Raw genomic sequence first — 23044 nt, forward strand, 5'->3', positions numbered from 1 at the left:
TAAATTAAATTAGCAAGGGCCATAAAACAAAACAATAAAATATTTTACAGCCACATCAATAAAAAAGAAAGGCTGTGGTGGGAATAGGATTATTAAGGGATAAACAGGATAATATCACAGGCAACGATAGAGTGATGGTAAAAGTATTAAATAATTTTCATGTTGGTATTTACTAGGGAGATAGATCAGGTACACCTAACATTGAATGATGAAGCATTAAGTGTATTTAAAACAAAAACAGGGATTTATTGAACAAACAAAATATCCTGGGTGGAGGTGAGGGTCTGGTTAGCTCAGTTAGTTAGACACCTTAATGAGTTCAGGACAACACCAACAGTGCTGGCACCGATCCCCTTCCAACAGAGGTAGATTTGGGGCCTGCACCTTCAATCTGACTCTATGGTGGTTTAGTGACCCATAAATAATCCAGGATTCTATCTGGAGGAGAAGCAGAACAAACTCAAAGAGCACACAAGCATTGATCCAGATGGATTGCACCCAGGAAATTTGGATGACTCGAAGGAGGAGATAACATTGGCGTTGCGACATAATGTAGTAATTTGCTGGGAAAAGATGTTGTGCCAGAGCACCGGTAGAGAGCTAATGTAATTCCTATATTTAAGATGGTCGTAGAACATGTCTCCGGAATTATGGACCTGTTTGCTTTACATTGTTGGAGGTGGCATGATGGGGCAGTGGTTAGCACTGCTGCCTCACAGTGCCAAAGACCCAGGTTCAATCCTGGCCCCAGATCACTGGAGTTTGCACATTCTCCCTGTGCCTGTGTGGGTCTTGCCCCCACAACCCAAAGATCTGCAGGGTAGGTGGATTAGCCATGCTAAATTGCCCCTTAATTGGAATTTTTTTTTTTTTAAAGCTTTACTTTGTTGGTCAGAAAAATAATGGGCTGGATTCTCCGTTTCAGAAACTAAAGGTTGGCACCGGGGACAGGACTGGTGGACTTCTACAACAGCAAAACGGGTGCGGTCCCGGAACAATTCCGGAGCCGCTAATGGGCTAGCACTGCTGCCACATGAAACATGAGAGATTTCAATGAAAAATGTGTCGCTTCGCCGGGGTCGGGATTGGCACTCGAGAGGCTGACAACCTCCAGTCGCATATTAGCACTCCACTCCCACACACACACACATTCCAACCAACAGGATGGCGCTGGAGGGCGGCCATCCCATTAATGGGTCAGCTGGGGCCAGGGGATACCTTGGGGGGTGGCCTGGGGGGGAACCCATACGACCCGTAGCACTAAGTACACAGTGGGGAGTCAGAGGAATGCTCAGCCGCATGGTTGCCTTGCAGGCTGCGACAATGGTGTTCCATGCCCGTCCAGCCCGACCCCACGACCCATCTCCTGGCCGTCCCCCGCTACTCCCCCGGCCCTGGCAGAAGCTCCCCGGTCAGCGGCACAACTGTCAGCACAAATTAACAAAGTTGGACACTTTTCGTAACCCCTCTCTCTCCCTCAGCAGCTATGGCGCCACTTTCCCAAATTTTAAAACCACAAGTGAACCTCGCCATTGGTAATTCCTCCTGGTGCAGGTGGAGCATCGCGGGAGCCACGGAGAATACCGGGGGTCAGGCCCAATAATTATATGCCAATGGCGTTTACTGTACACGCGGAATAGAATGCATTGACGCCACTATCGAGGGACCGCAGCAAGGCATTCTGTCGGGTACCCACGCCGCCACAATTTTCCCCTCACGTGCAATTCTCTGCTCCATCATGGTTCCCGATTCCGGCGTTGGCCGACGGAGAATCCCTAACAATGAATCAAAACTGAAGGAGAGAATACGTATGTCTAGAAACGAAAAGTATAATAATGAATAGTCAACATGGGTTTCAATAGGGAAAATCTTGGTGGACCAACAGTATTGTATTTTTAGAGGAGGTAACAAAGAGATTTAACAATGGTAATGGAGTAGATGAAAGTTATCTGGAGTTTCAAAAGGCTTTCAATAAGGTGCTCCATAGCAGACTATTGAATAAGGTCAGAGGATATCGAGTCAGGGGACACTGGCGGATTGGTTTGCTAGTTGCGTTCAAACTAGGGGCTGGTTTAGCTCACTGGGCTAAATAGCTGGCTTTTAAAGCAGACCAAGCAGGCCAGCAGCACGGTTCGATTCCCGTACCAGCCTCCCCGGACAGGCGCCGGAATGTGGCGACGTGGGGCTTTTCACAGTAACTTCATTGAAGCCTACTCGTGACAATAAGCGAGCTTCATTTCATTTCAAAGCAGAGATTGGAAGTAAATGGTAGTTGTTCAGAGTGACAGAAGGTAGGAAGAGGCGTTACACGAGGATCAGTGCGGGACCACTGCTGTTCACAATTTTGACTTTGGGACGAAAAGTACAATTTCTAAATTTGTGGATGACACTAATGGGGATGGTGTAGGATAGTTCATACTGTAGAGAATTGCAAAAAATTATAGGAAGACAGGAATAAACTTGCAAAATAGGCAAATAATTGACCAATGAACTTCAACACATAAAAAATAAGGAAGAACATTTTGGTTGCGAGAATAGGGATGTATCAATTTCTTGGTAGGTGGAAGTCCAGGTGTGGTAGACGAACAACCGGTAGAAATATAATACAAATACACAAATCACTAAACATTGTGCCAGTTGGTTCGGAAGGCCATAAAAAGCAAACTGAGCACTAATTTTTATTTCTGGAGGGATAGAATTGGAAAATAGGAAAGGTTTATGAAACCTGAATCAAACCTTGGTTAATCCTCATTCGCAGTAATACATGCAGTTTTGAGCACCGTATTTTCCAAAGGATAGAGAGACATCAGTGAGGGTGCAGAGGAGATTTACAAGGACAATGCCAGAGGTGCGTGGGTGTATATCACAGAACAGGTTGGGTCTCTTTCTCTTGACAAAATAAGGTGGCCCAAGTCTTTAGAATTGTGAAAAGTTTTGATCGAATGGTTTTGAGAAAATGTTTCCTCTTTTGTAGAAGAGCATAACTAGAGGTCATCATGTTATGATCCCAGCTGATGTTAATACTGGACAAGTCAGATCCCTGAGTGAAACCTGGCTTGATAGATTCTGACTTTTATTTTAGAAACCGTGAATTTTAGAAAAGTTGTGCATTGTTGGACTGAGGAATCGGATGATCTCCTACGGGACTGCTTAGAGTCAGTGGACTGGTCAGTATTTAAAAACTCTGCGACCAGCCTGAACGAGTACGCCACGACAGTAACTGACTTCATCAGTAAGTGTGTAGAAGACTGTGTGCCAAAGAAGCAAATCCACGTGTTTCCCAACCGGAAACCCTGGATGAACAGGGGTATCCACAGCTTGCTGAAGTCTAGGACTGAGGCGTTCAAGTCAGGCGACCCTGACCTATACAAGAAAGCCAGATATGATCTAAAGAAATTCATCAAAGATGCCAAAAGACAGCACCGGACCAAGCTCGAGTCTCTGGCTAGTCACACAGATCTCCGCCGTCTATGGCAAGGTCTGCAAGACATAACAGGCTACAAGATGAAGGCATGTAAAATCGTCGGCTCCAACTCATCCCTCCCCAATGAGCTCAACGCATTCTATGCACGCTTTGAGCAAGAGGTCAGCGAGAGCGCGCCCTCCACCCCAGAAGACACGGATGAACTTGTATCTGAGATCACCTCTGCAGACGTCAGAGCAGCCTTCCCAAAGGTCAACCCACGGAAAGCCACTGGCCCAGATGGGGTACCCGGACGAGCACTCAGGTCTTGCGCAGATCAGCTGGCGGGGGTATTCTCAGACATCTTCAACCTCTCCTTACAACAATCTGAGGTCCCTATCTGCTTCAAGAAGACGACCATCATCCCTATACCAAAAAAAAGTCAAGCAGCGTGCCTTAATCACTATCGTCCAGTGGCTCTAACATCCATCATCATGAAGGGCTTCAAAAGGTTAGTCATGGCACGAATCAACTCCAGCCTCCCAGATTGCCTTGATCCACTACAGTTTGCCTACCGCTGCAACAGGTCCACAGCAGACGCCATCTCCATGGCCCTGCACTCTACCCTGGAACACCTAGATAACAAAGACACCTATGTCAGACTCCTATTTATCGACTGCAGCTCAGCCTTCAAAACCAACATTCCTACGAAACTCATCTCCAAACTCCGTGGCCTTAGCCTCTGCTCCTCCCTCTGTGACTGGACCCTAAACTTTCTAACCCACAGACCACAATCGGTAAAGACAGGCAACAACACCTCGTCCACGATCATCCTCAACACCGGTGCCCCACAAGGCTGTGTCCTCAGCCCCCTACTATACTCCTTATACACCTATGACTGTGTGGCCAAATTCCCCTCCAACTCGATTTTCTAATTTGCTGATGACACCACCGTAGTGGGTCGGATTTCAAACAATGACGAGACAGAGTACAGGAATGAGATAGAGAATCTGGTGAACTGGTGCGACGACAATAATCTCTCCCTCAATGTCAACAAAACGAAGGAGATTATCATCGACTTCAGGAAGCGTAGTGGAGAACATGCCCCTGTCTACATCAATGGGAACGAAGTAGAAAGGGTCGAGAGCTTCAAATTTGTAGGTGTACAGATCACCAACAGCCTGTCTTGGTCCCCCCATGCCGAACTATATTTAAGAAAGCCCACCAACAACTCTACTTTCTCAGAAGACTCAGGAAATTTGGCATGTCAGCTCCGACCATCACCAACTTCTACAGATGCACCATAGAAAGCATTCTTTCTGGTTGTATCACAGCTTGGTATGGAGCCTGCTCTACCCAAGACCGCAGAAAACTACAAAAGGTTGTGAATGTAGCCCAGTCCATCACGCAAACCAGCCTCCCATCCATTGACTCTATCTATAATTCCCACTGCCTCAGAAAGGCAGCCAGCATAATTAAGGACCACACACACCCCAGACATACTCTCCTCTACCTCCTTCCGTCAGGTAAAAGATACCAAAGTTTGAGGACACATACCAATGGACTCAAGAACAGCTTCTTCCCTACTGCCATCAGACATTTGAATGGACCTACCTCGTATTAAGTTGATCTTTTCTCTACACCTTGCTACAACTGTAACATTATATTCTGCAGTCTCTCCTTCCTTCCCTATGTACGGTATGCATTGTTTGTACAGCATGCAAGAAACAATACTTTTCACTGTATACTAATATATGTGACAGTAATAAATCAAACCAAAAAAGTGAACAAATTCACAGGGGTCTACTCATGAACTTTTAATACAAAGGGCAACATTTTTATTAAAGCAAGAAAAATGAACAATATTACACCAGACAAAAGGTTGGAAAGATTGCAATACAAACACAAGAAGATAATTCAATTTCCCAATATTCCTTAAGCCAGTAATACCTTTTCAGGCACATGGGGCCATGGTGGCACAGCTGCCTCACAGTGCCAGGGACCCGGGTTCGATTCCAGCCTTGGGTGTCGGTCTGTGTGGAGTTTGTACGTTCTCCCATGCCTGTGTGGTTTCCTCCGGGTGCTCCGGTTTCCTCCCACAGTCCAAAGATGTGCAGGTTAGGTATATTGACCATGCTAAATTGCCCCTTAATTTCCAAAGATGTGCAGGTTAGGTGAGGTTACAGAGTTATGGAGATAGGGTGGGGGGTGCGGGCCTAGATGGGATGCTTTTTCGGCGGAACGGTGCAGACTTGATGGGCCAAAAGTGCTCCTTCTCTACTGTAGAGATTCCATGGACATAAACTTTACATAATGGGCGGCACGGTAGCACAATGGTTAGCATATTTACTTCACAGCTCCAGGGTCCCAGGTTCAATTCCCGGCTTGGGTCACTGTCTGTGCGGAGTCTGTACGTTCTTCCTGCACCTGCGTGGGTTTCCTCCAGGTTCTCCGGTTTCCTCCCACAGATGTACAGATTAGCTGGATAGGCTATGCTAAATTGCCCATGGTGTCCAAAAAAAGATTAAATGAGGTGACTGGGTTATGGGGAAAAGGTGGAGGTGTGGGCTTAGGTTGGGTGCTCTTTCCAAGGGCCAGTGCAGACTCGATGGGCCAAATGGCCTCTTCCTGCACTGTACATTCTATGATAACAAAGGTTTACCTTTTGGGAGTGGTGCACATTTTGTTTTTAGAAATTTATAGTACCCAATTCATTTTTTCCAATTAAGGGGCAATTTAGCGTGACAAATCCAGCTATCCTGCACATCTTTAGGTTGTGGGGGTGAAGCCCATGCAAACATAGAGAGAATGTGCAACCTCCACACAGACTATGACCCAGGGCCGGGATCGAACCTGGGACCTCGGCGCCGTGAGGCAGCAATGCTAACCACTGCGCCATCATGCTGCCTGGACTGGTGTACATGTAAACAGTTTTCTTCTGGTGATTTCTTGAGAATTCAGTTGATGCTTCGCACCGAACTCATATCTCTCCCCGAAACACGCAAAAATAACCACACATTAAACTCACTGATTCAGTAGCAATACCATAAACTGATTATGTTACGAGTCCTATAACTGATTATTAGTTGCCTACTGTCCCACGAGGCTTGTCATTTATATTCTCAGAGAGCTGAGAAACCCTGGGCAGGATTTTGTGATCCTGCCCCAGGACCGGAATATCCCTCCCGAGGTCAATGGACCCTTTGCCCGTCCATCATCTTCTGTGTCTCGCCCGTGACGATTCCCACAGTGAGTGGGAGGGGAAGATTTAGGCCCCAGTGTACCCTCTCTTATACACTCTGACTGAATTACCTCTCAGCTCCTGTCTTTCTCTGTCACTCGATCACTGTTCCTAGGCAATAGTAAGGCTTTTCTACTTTGGTTTCGAAATCCCTGAACTCTCAACCCCTTCAACCTATCTCTCAACCTCAGGGACTACAAAACCTTGCTAAAAATGTATATGTATAAATATAAACAAACCCAAAGCCACAGGCCCATCCACACTTCCAGCACAAACCTACATGAAATTGAAACCATTCTGCATTCTTTAACACAAAAATACTATCGGGGAGTGTTATATAAACTCAACTTGAAAGTCACAATGAAAATAAAATAGTCACCAAGAGATCCAATGGTAAATGCAGAAGAAACATCTTCATTCAAAGAATGATGAGAATGTGGAAGAACTCACTACCAGTGGGTGTGGTTGAAGTGACTGGTATAAATTTATTTAAGCATGCCATGGCTGCGGAGAAGTCACCATGGATGTGGAGAAGGCCTTTGATTGGGTGGAGTGAGAGTACCTGAGGGAGGTCCTGGGGTGGTTTGGAGTTTGGGCAGGATTTTGTGGACTGGCTCCGGTTGCTATACCAGGCACCGGTGGCGAGCGTGCAGGGGAACCGAGTGAGCTCGGATTATTTTAGGAGTTTGAGCTGCCAGGTTCCGCTATTCTGCAGGTGAGGGACTTTGCACGGAGGCAGGTTTCGGCCTTTCTGCTCCCACTGCCCCAGGGGATACAGGACAAGGTGGTGTCGAAAATGGGAGAGGGGGAGGGGAAGGTCTCATAAATTTATAAAAAGCTCATGGAATGGGAGGTAACCCGAGAAGGGTGGCAAAGCGAAAATGGGGGGGAAAGTTGGGCAAGGAATTAGACGGGGGATTGTGGGAGGCTACCGTGAGCAGGGTTAAAATGTTCTCGTCATATGCCAGGCTCAACCTGATACAATTCAAGGTGGTCCCCAGAGCAGATATACTGTGGCACGTATGAGCAGGTTCTTTGAAGGGGTGGAGGATAGGTATGGGTAGTGCACGGGGTGGGGGGGGGGGGGGAATCATGTCCACATGTTCTGAGCATGTCCGTAGCTTAGAGGATTCTGGCTAGGATTTGCCAATGTCATGTCCACGGTATTGAAGGTATGGGTGGTTCCGAGTCCAGAGATGGTGGGTTTTGGTGTGTCGGAAGGCCTGGGAGACCAGGAAGCAAGAGAGACTGATGTTTTGACCTTTGCCTCCCTGGTAGCCCGGAGACAGATCTTATTGGCATGGAGGGACTCGGAGCCCCCAACATCGGGGGTATGGGTTAGTGACATGCCGGATTTCTCAGGCTTGAGAAGATCAAGTTCGCCCTGAGATGATCGACGTTAGGGTTCACCCAGAGGTGGCAGCTGTTTATCGACTTCCCTGGGGAATATTAAGATGTCAGCAGTTACAAAAGGGAGGGGGGGTTATGGAGGGATAGAGGTGGGGGGGTATGGTTGAGGCGGGATTAGTTAGTGGGGGAGGGGTACTGGGGAACTGTGCATGTAAGCCATGTTGGCTGGGGGTGGTTGTTGGTTGGGTGGGTGTTGCTTACTTTGTTGTTTTTCTTGAAATTGTTGTTAAAAATTTATAAATGCCTTAATAAATTTTTTTAAAAATAAATTTAAAAAAATATTTAAGCGAAGTTATACAAGCATTTGATGGGAGATTTAGATGATAAAAAATGGGAGGAGGCTTGTGGGGAGCATTAGTGCTGGTACAGACTGGTTGGGCCAAATGGTCTATTTCTATGCCATATCATATGTAGTCCTATGTAAGATGTCCTTCCTGACATCCTACCTTACTGGACAAGGAATTTTTACGATTTGTGTATCCTTGGCAAGGCCAGTGATTATTGCCCACCCCGAACTCCCCATAAGAAAGAGTCTTCTGCCTCAACAATCGCTGTCCATGTGACCCACAGTATTAGAAACCAGTTGAACTTTTAATGGCAGTCTATCAGCATGGTGGCACAGTGGTTAGCAGTGATGCTTCACAGGACCCGGGACTCTGGTTCAATTCCAGCCTTGGGTGAAGGCTTGTGTGGATTTTTCACATTCACCCCGTGTTTGTGTGGGTTTCCTCCTGGTTACCCAGTTTACCCCACAGTCCAAAGACGTGCAGGTTAGGTGGATTGGCCATGCTAAATTGCCCCTGTGGTAGGCTATATTAGGGGTATCGCGGTACCTAGGTGGGATGTACCTCATACTGTAGTATGAGTGGTAGAACCTGCCTGCTGGTTCTGCCCAGCAGGTGGAGCATAAGGGTCTGTGTCTCACCCACAGCAGTCATTCTGTACCGGAGCTGCTGGGGTAACTACTTGTTCATTAAAGCCTTCAATTGGACTACAATCTCGCTTCAGTAGTGATTGATCGTGCATCAGCCCCTTAGTGTCCAAAGGTCAGGTGGGGTTACATGGATAGGTGGGGCCCTGACACGAGGGAGAGTGTTCTTTCAGAGGGTCGGTGCAGACTCGATGGGCCGAATGGCCTTCTTCTGCACTGTAGCAATTCTGTAATTCTGTACCGAGACCTGCTTTTTAGTTCCAAATTTTTAAAAATGTGAAATCAAACAGCTGTGATGGTGTTTTTTGACCTAGTGATAATGAAAGAGTTTCAAGTCAGGGTGGTGTGGGGCTTGGCTGGGAACTTGCAGGTGTTGGTGTTCCCATGTGTTGTGTATTCATGCTATTTCTAGTGTTTCCTTACTGGCTCCTTTGCACTGGAACAGGGGCACTTTAAGAGATCGATAACTTGACGTCATGGGGGGGGGGGAATTCATCGGTCCTTTGCTTGGATAAATGGGCAGTGTAACATAACAGCTTGTAGTGTTAAGATCTTCAAAATAAAGTTCTTTGTTTGTTTGAACCTCTGAAGCCGGCAGACTTAATTTTAAAACCACCACATAATCACCACATAAATAGTTTTTGGTATAAAACTATTCTACCAATTCCTGTATAGGAGGAATTTCACTTTGTGATGGACCATCATCCACTTGCAATGGCTCTTGGATCTGATTCCAGGATTGCATCAGTGACAGTGAGCAAGCTGCAGAGGTGGGCATTGCTCTTGTCAGCACAAAGAACATGATAAAGCCTTCATGGAAACGTAGATGGGCTTTCCCGACTACCCTTACCCAATAATTTGTCGATAAGAGGTTCGTGTGGGAGTGTGTCCCGGGGGTGGTGGCAGAAGATCAAACAGGCTTCATGAAGGGCAGGCAGCTCGCGAGTAATATATGACAGCTGTTGAATGTGATGATGAATCCGTCGGGGGCTCTGGTACCGGAGGTTGTGCCGTCCATGGACGCGGTGAAGGCATTTGATCGGGTGGAGAGGCTTGTTCGAGGTTTTGGGAAGGTTTGGGTTTGGGCCGAGATTTGTGGTATGGGTACGGTTGCCATATGTGGCACCAAGGCCGAGGGAGATGACGAATGCTATGAGCTCACCAAGCTTTTACTTACACAGGGGTATGAGGCAGGGATGCCCGCTGTTGCCGCTGCTGTTTGCATTGGCCATAGAGCCATTGGCAATGGCTCTCAGGGGTCAGCAGAATGGCAGGGGTTAATGAGGGGACAGAGGGAGCATCGGGTGTCGCTCTATGCCGATGACCTCTTGCTATATGTTTCGGATCCGTTGGTGGGTATGGGGACGATTATGGTCCTGCTGAGGAGGCTTGGCTGGTTCTTGGGGTACAAGCTGAATGTAGGGAAAAGCAAGGTATTCCCGGAGAATGAGCTGGCACAGCGGGCTAATTTAGCGGGGATGCCATTTATGGTAGCAAGGGATAGGTTTAGGTACTTGGGGACTCAGGTAGCGAGGGAATGGACGGGGCTCCATAAGTGGAACTTAATGAAGCTGGTGGAGGAGGCTAGGGAGGATTTTAAGAGGTGGGATACACTGCACTTCACGTTGGCGGGGAGGGTCCAAGTGGTGAAAATTAATATTCTGCCGAGGTTCTTGTTTATCTTTCAAGATCTCTCGATCTTTATAACAAAGGCCTTCTTTTTGGAAAGTGGACATGATAATTTCTGACTTTGTATGGGCGGGAAGGTGCCGAGGGTGGGGAGGACCCTGCTACAGAGGCAGAGGCAGCAGGGGGGGTTGGCGTTGCCGAACTTGCTTCATTATTATTGGGCGGCGAATGTGGACAAGGTGCGGCGATGGTGGGAAGGAGAAGGGGTAGAGTGGGTTAGGATGGAGGTGGAACCTTGTAAGGGGTCTAGTTTGAGGGCTATGGTGATGGCAGCATTGCCAATGGCTCCGAGTAGGTATTCAGGGAGCCCAGTGGTGCAGTCCACGGTGAAGATATGGAACCAGCTGAGGAGGCATTTTAGGGTGGAAGGGGTGTCGGTGCTAATGCCACTGTGCGAGAATCATGGGTTTGAGCCGGGGGGGGGGGGGGGGGGGGGGGGGGTGGATCGTGTATACAGCAGGTGGAGGGAAGTGGGGCTGGTCAAGGTGAGGGATCTGTATTTGGAGGAAGGGCTCACCAGTCTGGAGGAGCTAAGGGAGAGGGTAGAGCTGCTGAGGGGGAGCGAGTTCAGGTATCTGAGGTTAGGGACTTTGGGTGAAAAGTCTGGAGGGGTTCCATAGGTTGCTGGGATACACCCTGCTGGAGTGACTGCTGCTTCCAGATGTGGAAGGGGTTAGGATTAGGGGATTTATTGGGGATATATACAAGTGACCGGGGGAACAGGAAGGCGAGGGGGTGGTGAAGATCAAGGCGAAATAGGAAGCGGAGTTGGGAGGGGAGATCAATTGGGGAGTATGGAGTGATGCACTGCGAAGGGTAAACGGGACCTCCTCGTGTGCAAGGGTGAGTCTGATACAGTTTAAGGTGGTGCACAGGGTGCGCTGGCATCATCCCAGCGCATGCGCAGGGGGGTTCTTCTCCACGCCGACCATGGCGGACGTTAACAGTGGCCGGCACGGAGGGAAAGAGTGCCCCCAAGGCACAGGCCCACCCGCGGATTGGTGGGCCCTGATTGCGGGCCAAGCCACCTTGGGGGCAACCCCCGGGGCCAGATCCCCGCGCGCCCCTCCGAGGACTCCGCAGGCCGCCCACAGAGCCAGGTCCCGCTGGTAAGGACCTTGTTTGATTTACGCTGGCAGGACTGGCCGAAAACGGGTGGCCACTCGGCCCATCGTGGAGCCCCCGACCGGCAGGATGCGATTTCCGCCCCGGCCGTAAAACCAGCGCCGGACAATCCGGCAGCCGGCGTCGGGGCGGTGGGGTGGGATTCACACCGCCCCCCGCACACACCCCGGCGATTCTCCGGCCCGGCGGGGGGTCGGAGAATCCTGTCCCCGATGTCTTGACCTTCGCCGCTCTCACAGCGGCGAATTTTGCTGGAGTGGTGGTCGGCATCGCCATCGGGGGTAGCGGCTTGGTTGGGTGACCTGTGTGACTTACTGTGATTAGAGAAGATAAAGTACATGTTAAGGGGCTCTTGGGGGGGTGGGGGGGGGGGGGGGGTGGTTTAAGGAAAGCTGGGGGATGTTTGTGACCCTGTTGAAAGGCTGTTTGTCGCGGGGAAGGGGGGGGTGAAAAAGGGGCAAAATCTCTACAGACTGTATAGTTGATGTATGTTTCCCCGGGTGTTTATTCGCTGTAACCCGGCGGGGCGGGGCGTCCCGGCGTGTCGGAGTGGCGTGAACCACTCCGGCGTCGGGCGGCCCCAAAGGTGCGGAAGTCTTCGCACCTTTAGGGGCCAAGCCCTCACATTGAGGGGCTAGGCCCGCGCCGGAGTGGTTCCCACTCCGCTGGCTGGCGTGAACGGCCTTTGGCGCCATGCCAGCCGGGGCCGAAAGGACTTCGCCAACCGACGTAAGTCCGCGCATACGCCGGAGCGTCAGCGGCTGCTGATGTCATACTGGCGCATGCGCAGGGGAGGGGGTCTCTTCCCCCTCCGCCATTGTGAAGGCCATGGCGGAGGCGGAAGAAAAATAGTGCCCCCACGGCACAGGCCCGCCCACCGAGCGGTGGGCCCCAATCGCGGGCCAGCCCACCGTGGGGGCACCCCCGGAGTCAGATCGCTCCGCGCACCCCCCCCAGGACCCCGGAGCCTGCCCGTGCCGCCAATCCCGCCGGTCAGCTAGGTGGTTTAATCCACGCCGGTGGGAGAGGCCTGTCAGCGGCGGGATTTCAGCCCATTGCGGGCCGGAGAATTGCCGCGGGGGGCCCGCCGACCGGCGCGGGGGGCCCGCTGACCGGCGTGACGCGATTCTCGGGGGGGCGGAGAATTCGGGACACGGCAGGGGCGGGATTGACGCGACCCCGGGCGATTCTCCGATCCCTCGGGGGGTCGGCGAATCCCGTCCCAGTTTAAAAATAAAGAATTTTTATTCTCATTTTTCACGTTTTCTCCCAAATTTACACCGACCAACAGTAAGCAGTAACAAATACAATGTCAATCCCCATATCAACAATCCTATCCTCCCACCAAACCCCAAATACCTGCCCGCATGTTAACATAAACAAATAACAAAAAGGAATCAGGAATCACTCATAGTCACCATTAACACATACAGTCCCCCTCCCTGGAACATTCCCAATCCGCCCCCTCTAATGTTCGATGTATCCAATTCTTGAAAGTGCATAATGAATAATGCCCATGAATTGTAGAACCCCTCCATACCTCCCCTCAGTTCAAACTTAACCTTCTCAAGAGTTAAGCATTCCAACAGGTCTCCCCGCCACGCCAGGGCACAGGGTTTGCTCTCCATCCCAACAGGATCCGCCTATGGGCGATTTATGAGGCGAAAGCTACATCTGCCTCCGCATTTGTTTCCAAAACCGGCTGGTCCAACACCCCAAATATGGCCTCCCGAGGGCCCGGGTCCAGTTTCAAGTGCACAACTTTAGAGATTACCCTAAACACCTCCTTCCAGTAATCCTCCAGCTTTGGACTGGACCAAAACATATGAATGTGATTCGCGCCCCCCCCCCCCCCACCCCCCATACACACACACCGTTCACACACATCTTCTACCCCCTCAAAGAGCCAGCTCATCCTCGCCCTTGTGAGGTGCACTCTATATACCACCTTCAGCTGTATCAGCCCCAGCCTCGTGTAAGGAGCACCTCACACCAGAACCCCTCCTCCATACCCTCTCCCAACTATTCCTCCCACTTTGCTTTGATCCCTTCCAGTGGTGCCTTCTCCTCTTCCAAAATAGCTCCGTAAACCGCCGACAATGCCCCCTTCTCCAGTCCCCCTGTCATCAGCACCTTCTCCAGCAATGTGGAGGCCGGCTCCGGGAAGCTCTGTATCTCCTTCCTGGCAAAATCTCAAACCTGCATGTATCTAAACATTTAGCTGTAACCTGTTTTGATACATGTTTGTAATAAAATACATTTTGCAAAAAAGAGGTTTGTGTGGAAATATTTTCTACATCGATCAAGTAGGTAACACCCCTGTAACCATAGGACAAGTTAAGAAGTACACCAGAAATGATCCAGTACTGTCAGAGGTTATGAATATAGTGCTTCGAGGAAAGACTTCAGGAACAAACCCTAAGTTAATGCCTTGTTCCATCCGAAGACTTGAATTATCTGTACAGGCAGGTTGTCTCCCCTGGGGAATGTGAGTCAACATTCCACGTACTACGCAAATGTCACTGTGGTATTGCAAGGATGGTGGATAGTCAGAAGCTATTTTTGGTGACTGGGGCTAGGTGCCGAAATCAAGGAGAAGGTGGGAATGTGTTTGCCTTGTGTAAAAGTGCAGAATCGGCCGCCATTAGCCCCATGACACCCATGGGAATGGCCAGAAGAGACTTAACAATGGGTACATGTTGATTATGCCGGACAGTGTGAAGGGTGTATGTTTCTCATTCCAGTTGATGTACACTCAAAATGGCCTGAAGTTGACATAATGAAGACAATGTCAGTAGAGAAACCAATGGAGAGATTCAGCAGAGTCGGATACCCTGAGCAAAGTGTCAGCAATAACGAGCTGCAATTAATTTTCGCTGGAGTTCGTACACTACTTGAAGGAGAACATAATTTCACACATCTGATCCTCTCCTTATCAGAGTGTCACAAATGAGCTGGCAGAATGGTGGCACAGTGGTTAGCACTGCTGCCTCACAGCACCAGGGACCCAGGTTCAATTCCGGCGTTGGTGACTGTGTGGAGTTTGCACATTCGCCCTGGGACTGCATGGGTTTCCTCCGGTTTCCTCCCATAGTCCAAAGATGTGCAGTCTAGGTGGATTGGCCATGCTAATTTACCCCTTAGTGTCCAAAGATGTGCGGGTTAGGTGGGGGAGTGGGCCTAGGTGGGTTGCTCTTTCAGAGGTTGTGTGCAGATTCAATGGGCCAAATGGCCTCCTTCTACATTGTAGGGATCCTATGGATACAGATGATGAAACAGTTATTGAAAGGTAACTAGAGAACAGAGTTCATTGACTAAATGCTTGAGCCAATTCCTGCTCATGTAGAACAATACGGTGCACTCAACAACCCAAATTTCTCCGGCATTGCTAATGGTTAGACGTCAGCTACACACAGCATTTGATTCGCTATGGAGCCAGGTGGCACCAGCATTGCCAGAACATCACCCTGCCAGCTGGGGGCCTCCGATCCCCTTGGAGACCCCCACAGGTGCCATTCCATCTGGTTCCTGTTTGTGGGGACCAGTATTAAACAACCCGTGCCCGAGGTCTCTGATGTGAAGGGATTGAATCCCAAAGCCTCAGATACCTCGGGAATCTGCACATTAGAATACAGCTTACTGCCTCGCTCTAATATGCAGATTTGCTAAAAAGTGATTCCACCCATTGTAGGTGGGATTTACCTCACAGCGTCTCGCAAGATCGCATTGAATCTCATGAGGCATTGCGAGCCGGGGCCTCCCATCATTCAGTGATCATGCTGCAACACAGCAAGATGCTTTTATGGCGCAGCATGCCATAGGACGCACCCCAAGTCAACATCAGATCACAATATCAACTGCAGTTAAGACGACTGTGGACGATGACCAAACCAAGTCAAAGATACCAGTGGTTCCAGCAAGCACTAAAAGTCAGACACCCAAGGTTCAATGTCAACCACACAGAGAACGACGGCCTTCGAAGCATCTAATGTATTTACTGTTTATTGATTGTTCATGTTAATGTTATACTGTTCATCATGTCAGAGACCTTTAACTTAAAGGGGGAGGATATGTTGTGTATTCGTGGTATTTCTAGTGTTTCTACACTTGCAGTGTAACAGGGGCACTTTAAGAGTCCAATAACGTGTCGTCATTGGCCGTTTAGGCGGGCAAATAGGCAGTGTAACATAGCAGCCTGCAGTGTTAACATCTTCTAAATAAAACTTTCTGTTTGTTTGAATCTCTGAGACCTGCAGACTTAATTTTAAAACCACCACAATATGCACCTGCTGACCTTATACTTCTAGATGGTAGAAGTCATGGGTTTAAGAGAGGTTGCTGAAAAATAAACCATATGTTGGACTTTCCCATCAACACATTCTACCCCCATTTTTCTAGATAACTTCCAATTCTTCACTAATTGCAAATTTTCACTTGGCTTTGCAGATGGAACAAAAGTTGTTATGCAGTTCACATCAATGCAATAAAGCATTGAATAATTGGTCACGGATGCCAGCTAAATTTACAATGACAACATTCGACTGACACCCCTGGGCATTATAAGCCACACTGAGCTGCATCAGATGAAGTCTGGGGCCTATGGCGTGGAGAAATTATCTTCAACTGAACATTGCCTTCAGGTATTTCAATGGAACTAAACAAGGCCCTTCAGACTTAAAGTAACACAGGGATGCACCACATTGGTATTTTTATAAGCTTCTAGGGGCAATGATATCAACGTTGTGAAAATGATTGCGAATTTATGAATAACCCTGGAATATTTATCAAGGCCACCCTGAAACAGCACACCTGAAAGTTTAATGAGGTCACGACACGTAACATAACTCCACCTCTCAGCTCTGCCACAGTTTGAAATATTGTTCCTGATAATATTTAAATGGCGGCCTTGGAACAAATAGCCATTGTAGACATCATAGTTAGGGCCCGATAATGTTGGCACCCAGTGTGGAAACACTGATTTGGCTGTGACCCATGCTTTCAGAAGAAAGTGTCTGCTTGTGCCACTATCCAAATGCTTTTCACAAACCACAAAAGTCTGTTTTTTATTAAATAGTGTAGAAGGTTAACATTCACGCATCAAAGAACAAAATCCAAAGAGCAGCCTGAGTGAATTTGGAAAGCTCCTGTCCTTTTTTCAAATTGTATTCTCAAATTCTCGAGATGTGTACATAGTTTTTACTTTGATGCAGGTGAATTAAGTTTGATCACTTCAGAGGGCAGTCAACTAGGTTGGTGTGGGGCTTTTTTCTTTGATTTGTTCATGCGATGTGGGCACAAGTAGGCCCAGCCCAGACCAGGATGTCAGGTTCCCTTTCTTAAAGAACCAAAGGGGTATTTAGCAACAACCTGGTAGCTTCAAAGTCTCATTTACTCAGGCCAGCATTTTACTTCTAGATTTTACAATCTGAATTCAAATTCTCAAGTTACCGTGATGAAGTTTGAACTCACTTTCTACTAGATTATTAGTCAGGGTCTCGAACTCACTGGAGCTGTATCACACACTTATGCCCTCCCAACCTGTGATGTGCCATCGATTAATTTTAATGGACTTTAAACAGCAACTGACAGTGAACATATTTGCAAAATGAACCTGAGAATTTGACAGTAGCAGTGCGGCAAACATTCATCTGAATGTTCGAAATGAAGTAAAGAAATGGACCAGAATTTAACACACCCTCCAGGCCTGTTGTGAATTTGGGGGGTGGAGGGGGGTGCCATTGCACATAGAGGATTCCCTTCAGGTTCCCACACACTCTGACCTGGTCACAATTTTACGCTGGCAAGCTCTCAGACAAGAAACCTGCCCTTGTCCCAGTTAAGGCACTTCAGTGACTATTTAATGATCACTTAAGGGCCTTTTCCTGCCCAATTTCAATTTTTAGGCTGGCTGCAGAAAGACAGCTCAAAGTGGGGCAGTGGGTGGGGGACATGAAAATAAAGACTGTTGGATCTCGGTGGCAAGGCTGCTCCTGACTGGAGGTGCCCTCCCCTTGAGGCCTGTTGACCTCTGGACCTCCTCTCACCCTCTCACCCATTCTGCATACCCTCCCCCCACCAGCCGATCACCTGGGACTCTGATCACCCCTTTGCGACTCTCAGTCGTACCCTACTTCCCCATCCTGGGACTTAGCTTCTCCTCCAGTTCCCAGGGCGTAGTACAAGCAGCTCCCTGCAGTTCCTCTTCTGGCCACTGCAGCACTGTGCCTGGAGGGACTGGAGAGTTGGCCAGCCGTTCTCCAAGAGGGCAGGAGATCCTACCTCATGCCAATCAAGGATTATTAGAGATTAATACAGCATTGGGTCTGCTTGAGTCGGTGGAGATGTGGTCAAGCCCCACCATCCTGAAAATTCAGGCCATGAAAAGTAACAATAATTTGCATTTAGAACCATAGAATCCCTGCAGTGCAGAAGGAGGCCATTTGGCTTATTGAGTCTGCACCAACCCTCTGAAAGAGAACCCGACCCTACTTCCCTGCCCTATCCCTGTAACTCCACCGAACCTGCACATTCCTGGACACGAAGGGGCAATTTTTTTAGAATGGCCACTCCACCTAACCTGCACATCTTTGGACTGTGGGAGGAAACCGGAGCACATGGAGGGAATCCAGCATTACAATTCCAGACCAGACCCCAACAGTGGCTAGGAGACTGGACCGAAACCCCAAGATTTTAGTTTATTTTGTAAGACCGTGCGGAAAGAATGATTCACCCCAGCAGTGATTGCATGAAAAAATAGGGCTTTGGTATTTCCAAAACATAACTTTATTATGAAGACTTTAACTTCACACTCGAAAAGAACAGCTTACAATTACCCCTTAACATTACTACTCAATTCCGCATTAAACAACAAGAAGAGAATCATACAGCTCTCAATCCAGCTCAAAATTATCAGGGCATAGAGTAATACTTAATTTGGGCCTCAGTTAGAACCCCTGCAGACTCTGACTGAATATCTGCATAGAGCTGCTTCAACTGGGTTGTTTCAGCCTCTTCCTTGACTTCAGAAAAGATTGTTCTGCTTTAAAGTATTATTACTCATTTTTCTAAAACTATCCTACTGGGAAAGAAAAATGCCTTTACTTGTTGACTCTGTGGCAGCCAGATTATCCCTCCTCAAATGCTGTCTCTCTTAACTCAAAACAGCACTGACTTCATCACCCAAGCTGCAAGACAAATGAACTTTCCAAGGATTGAAAGCACATTAACTCCCCAGGAACTGTCCCTAGTCAAACCACAGTGTCTTAGCCCAGACTGAAAAACACATTCCTCTGTCAATTTCACCTTTCTGCTGCTAAAAAGCTCCTCGGACCTGCAAAACAGAATCCTTATTGAAAAAACAGGACCACTGCGCTAACCCTTAAATTGCCCAATATATTTATAATCCAATTTTCCTAAAATCCTCCATTCGTCACACCAGGCAGACGTAGGGAGAAAGTGCAAACGCCACACAGTCAGCCAAGGCTAGAGTGAACCTGGATCCCTGGCGCTGTGAGGCCGTGGTGCTAACCACTGTGCCACCCCCTTTAACTTTAATATCGCCCCTTTAACAACTTTAATATATGCATAGCTCCCAAGGGATTTGGGGAGTGGATTGCTCTTTCAAAGAGCCAGCATTGATAAAATGGGCTGAATGGCCTCCTGCACTGCATTGCTCTATGATTGTACAAGATCTTGCGGTGCCATCATACCATGGCTGCATTGTATACTATGTATAGGACACATTATTATCAGGTTCAGCTTGGATTTAAAATCACCGTTTGGGTTATTCTGGTTGAAACATTGTTTAGTAAATCACTCTTCCATAAAGGTTTTTGAGACTTTAAAATGTTTTTGTAATATACTGATGTGCAAACTGCATAAACTTTGAACTTTTCAGGATTTTTTGTTATTTGTATATGAGAATTTATTCTTTAGTGAAGGATATTGCCTTTCATGACCTCAAGGCAAAGCACTTAAGTGTGGTCACTATTGTAATGTAGAAAACATGGTACAGCAAACTCCCACAAACAGAAATGTGGTTCTCCGGTCTCCCAAAGCGTGCATCTCACAGCGTGCCGTTCGCTGGATTCTCTCTTCCCGCCGCTTGAGTGGGATTTCCCATTGAAGCCGCTCCACACCACAGGGAAACCCAGGGCCGGGAGTGCACTGCCAGCGGAAAAAGCGAATCCTAATGGATGAAGTTTGACCAGGAGATTAGGGAACACTCCCCTGCTCTGCTTTTAACAGCAAATGGTGTTCTTTAACATCTCATCTGGAGAGAAGATACCTCTGGCAGCGCAGCACTCCCTTAGCAATGCACCATACTATCAGTTGTATGTTTTGCTCAAGTGTTTGGAGTGGAGTTCGAACCCATGATCACCTAATTTGGAAAATAGGGGGCGTGATTCTCCGAAATGGAGACTAAGTGTTCGCGCCGTCGTGAACGTTGTCGCGTTTCATGACGGCGCGAAATGGGCATGGAGACTACGGATTCTGGCCCCCAGAGGGGGCCAGCACGGCGCTGGAGGGCTGCGTCAACCCGCGGGGGACTTCTTCAGCGCTCCGGCCCCAACGCAACATGGAGCGGGGGTTCTGGGGCCGGAAGCGGAACAAAATAGGCCTGGGGGGGGGGGGGAGGCTGGCCCACCGATCGGTGAGCCCTGATCGCGGGCCAGACCCCATCGGAGGCCCCCCTAGTGAAGGAGCATTTTCCCCGCCCCACAGGCCACCCCGACCCTTCGTGCAGAGTTCCCGCCGGCAGCGACCATGGGTGAACAGCGCCAGCGGGACTCTGCCGTTTCCGCGTGGCCGCTCAGCCCATGCGGGCCGGAGAATCAGCGGTAACATTTGCATATCTGTGGGGAAAGGGCAGTAGAGTGGAATTAATTGGATCCTGCTTTCAAGAAAGATGGGATGAATGGCCTTCTTTTGTGATCTATCGTCCAATGATTGTAAAGACAGGAAACAGTTGGCAATGGAGAAAGGAAAGTGGGAGGACTTAATATTTGAGGACAAAAAAACAGTTGTAGATGGAAAAAGAGAGGAGACTGATTGGTGAGGATGGCGGCCACAGGCAATCTGAGTCCCACTGTCCTACAACTCCCTCATTACCCTCCCCTGTTGCACTGCTGTAGCTTCCTACCAGTATAATACCCAACTCCTATCACCCCTCAGACACTACTAGGTATAGTGACCTTAAAACCCTTTCCCAAATCTGGCTGAAGCCAAGAAGCTCCCTCCCATCTTCCCAGTCTTTTTCCCTACTTCCTGATCCTGGAAATGCCTTACAATACCAATGGGGACAATATATAATGGTGTAGAATGTGCCCAGTTTGTTTGCTGTGTCACCTGGCATATGCGATCTGAGTGCTGTATCTATTGGGAATTCTGTTCCTGCCACAAACACAATTCCCTCGCTACTGGCTTCATCTCACTATCTAGTACTCTCTGGGGCTGAACCCGACTGTTCATAACCTATTTGACCCTGAGTTGGGCTTCCAATTGCACATCCTTTACAACACCAGGGTTGCTTATTTCCATCTCCCTAACATTACCTAGTTTCACCCCTGCGTCAAGTCATCTGCTGCTGAAACCTTATTCCAGGCATTGATTATCTCCAGACTTGACTATTCCCATAATCTTCTGGAAAACCTGCTATCTTACACCCTTCAGAAATTTTAGCTCATCCAAAAACCGGTGTCCATTGTTCTAACTCGCATCAAGTACCGTTCAATCCAACACCCTTGTGCTTGCTGACCTAGATTGGCTGCTGGTCAAGCACCTTCGTGATTTTAAAATCCGCAGCTTTGTTTTCAAATCCCTTGATGGTCTCACCCTATCCCCATCTCTGTAGCCTCCTCCAGCTCTACAACCTTCTGATATCTCTGCACTCCACCAATTCTGGCCTCTAGAAAATCCCCACTAAATCATTCCACTATTGGTGGATGTGCCTTCAACTACCAAACTCTAGAATTTCCTCTCTAAACTTTTTTGCCTCTCAACACTCTTTCCTCCTTTAAGGTGCTCCTTAAATCTACCTCTTTGGTCAAGCTTTTGGTCATCTCCCCTAACATCTCCTAATGTGACTTGATGTCAAATTTGATTTGTTAACACTTTGTGAAGGGCCGTATGGTATTTTACTACATTAAAAGAATTAAATAAGTGCATTTAAAAACACTGCATCTATTAAATATAGAGGATCTGATGCTTCCTGTAAAAGAAAGAAGGAATTTGCATTAATTTCATAGAGTCTTTCACTACCTCGATATATTCCGAATCAATTTGCAGTCAATGAGGTTCTTTTTCAAAGTAGTCATTTTTGTAACGTAGAAAACACAACGGCCAATTTGTGTGCAGCAATCTCCCCCCACAAGCAAGATGTGATTATTAGGCACGGTAGCACAAGTGGATAGCATTGTGGCTTCACAGTGTCAGGGCCCCAGGTTCGATTCCCCGCTGGGTCACTGTCTGTGCGGAGTCTGCACGATCTCCCCATGTCTGCGAGGGTTTCCTCCGGGTGCTCCGGTTTCCTCCCACAGTCCAAAGATGTGCAGGTTAGGTGGATTGGCCATGATAAATTGCCCTTAGTGACCAAAAACGTTAGATGGGGTTATTGGGTTACGAGGCTAGGGTGGAAGTGAGGGCTTAAGTGGGTCAGTGCAGAATTGATGGGCCGAATGGCCTCTTTCTGCACTGTATTTTCTATGTTCCCCTTTAAGGAACTACTTGAGTCCTGAACAATCAAGCGTCAATCACAGCAGATTAGAAATCCGGCTGCCAACGGTCTTGTCACGCAAACAGTGGCCAGAGAGAGACCGTTCAGCAAGAGGTACTTGAGGTCTTTGGAATTAATATGGCTTGATCTGAAGGCCTTGAAATATTATTCAAATATTAATAGTCAAAGACCAAATAGAAATGACCTTTTAATATCCCAGCATTCCTATCTCAGGGTCAGTATTGTCATGATAAGCAAAGATGCAACCAATGAAGACTCAGAATAGGACACAACCAATGGGCAATCAGGACACTCAGAGGTGGCAAGGGGGCAAAACATAAACACTAGAGAGTTAGACAGGGTTGATCAGCAGCATCACACCCCAGCACGTAGCTGAGAGCAAGCTGGTACAGTTAGTCTGAGTTACTACAGTTAGATTAGCAGAGAGCCGAAATCATTTGAAAACTGTGTTAATAGTTCAATAAACACGTTGAACTCATTTCAGAGTCTGGAGCATCCTTTAGTTAAGAC

The sequence above is a fragment of the Scyliorhinus canicula genome, chromosome 9 (genome assembly GCF_902713615.1).
Source record: "Scyliorhinus canicula chromosome 9, sScyCan1.1, whole genome shotgun sequence".
Classification (NCBI taxonomy): Eukaryota; Metazoa; Chordata; class Chondrichthyes; order Carcharhiniformes; family Scyliorhinidae; genus Scyliorhinus; species Scyliorhinus canicula.